The following is a 1,968-nucleotide window of genomic DNA, read 5'->3' as shown; positions in this document are numbered from 1 at the left end:
GAGGGCCCAGGGGACAGCCCGGGGTGCCCTGTGGGATCCAGGGCTTGAGAGCCTTTTGCAAGGTCCCTGTGGTCACCTTAGGCAGCTTCCGGCCCCCTCCCCAACCCCGGGGGCTGGTCCAGCACTGCACGGAGCCAGCAGGGCGAGGAGAGCCTCCCAGGCCCTGAAGGAGTACAGCTGGGGAGTCCCAGCTGGAGTGGGGACGGGCACAGCCGGTGGTTCTCCCCACTGCGCACTGTTGCCCTCTTTGGTCACTGTATCCTGAGGCCTGCATCACGGTGGCTCCAGCTCAGACTGGGGCATCTGCCCCCACCCGCCCCAGCTAGAGGAGGGGCTGTTTGTTCCCATTGCAGCTGTGACCACAGCTGTTGGGCCCCGCCCAAGCCCCCGGGGCCAGCCATGGGCCTGGAGTGACCTCAGGGCCTGTCCTCCCCCTCCTCCCCCTCAGCACCAGGGCTGGCACACGGGGCCTCGCTGAGGCTGGCAGGGCCAGAGGGTGGCCAGGTGCAGCCATGTTTACTGCCCCTGGCACCTGCATGGCTTGGCACGGCAGCGAGCCCAGCCCTGGGTGTGCCAGGCCTGGGTTGCACAGCAGCTCCCGCGGCAGCTGGCTGGCCACGTGCAGCTGGGCTGGGAATGGTCAGGGACGGGGCAGCTGGAGGCCATGGACCTGCAGGCTGCTTCCAGGCCGGGAACCTGGGCCAGGGGCAGCTAGCAGACGTCCGAACCAAGACCACTGCTTAGGCCTGCTGAGTCCTGGGTTCAGGAAGCCCCCCCCCCGTTCATGAACAGGCCACCCCAGGCCAGAGCGAGCAGAGGCGGTAAGAGTCCTCTGGCAGGGGTGACCAGGAGCAGGCCTTCCTGGCAGGGGCTCTGGCTGCCACCGAATCCTGGGCTCATCTCTCAGACCAACCCAATGCGTCCCTTGTAGAGGCAGGGAAACTGAGGCCCAAGAAGGGAGTGTGACTTCGCCTCCTGCTGGACATCTTGGGGGGACATCTGGGACACCCAATGTGCTTTGCAGGGTGGTGTGTGCTCCAGTGCCAGTGCAAATTGAACTTGACCCAGACAGAAGCAGATGGGCACAGCCTCACCTCTAAGTGAATAGACAAAGGCGGAGTATCGAAGTTAGCGACCACGGCACAGGGCCAGTCCGAACAGAGGGGCTGGGGCCTGCTGGCCGGAGGCTGGGCAGGGGCAGGGATGGGCATGGAGCAGTGTGGGGGCGATTCCTCCTTGATGGGGCCATGCAGGGGTCGTGATGGCACAAGCCAGGGCATCTGGCACTGTGCAGGGGCCCAGAAAGCACTTCGCCCCAGGTGCTGGTAAACTTTAATTTCCGTACAGTAGACACACGTAGCCCAAAGCGGCGCCAGGGGACACGCTCATCGCGAAGCTCACACACACCTCAGCCCCCTGAGGCCCCACTTCCAGGCAGGGGCGGGGGCAGCCTAAGCCATGAGGTGGTGGGAGGCAGAGCAGCTCAGAGCATCCGCAGAGGGACCCAGCTTCACCTGGGGAGGCGGCCGGTGGCCTTCGTGGGGTGGGGGGTGTCAGCCCTGCTCCTGTCCCTGCTGGCTTCCTGCAGTATGGGGTGGAGGTGGGGTGTTGGGGGCAGGGAGCCCCTCATGGTCGGGGACAGGGCTTGGCTCAGCAGCCAGGGGACAGTCACTCAGCACCTGTTTGACCCACTCCAGGGACGCCCGGGGGCAGGGCGGGCAGCCCCTGTCACATATGGTGGGCACAGCCTGGGGAGGGGCAGGAGGGTCACGTAAGGGCAGTGGGCAGCTGGGCGGGCTGGGTGAGGGGGACTGGCAGAGGTGGAGGCAGGACTCGAAGGGAGGGGCAGGATTTGTGCACATTCCTGGGAACTGACCTCAGGAGCACCTGTCCGTGTGGGGGAATGGGACAACCGGCTCCCTTGTGGGATCCCGGGATCCCACGCTCCCCGAGACTGAGAGCCGGGGC

This window comes from Ochotona princeps, chromosome 11 (genome assembly GCF_030435755.1).
Source record: "Ochotona princeps isolate mOchPri1 chromosome 11, mOchPri1.hap1, whole genome shotgun sequence".
Taxonomy (NCBI): domain Eukaryota; kingdom Metazoa; phylum Chordata; class Mammalia; order Lagomorpha; family Ochotonidae; genus Ochotona; species Ochotona princeps.
This window is presented reverse-complemented; position numbering follows the sequence as displayed.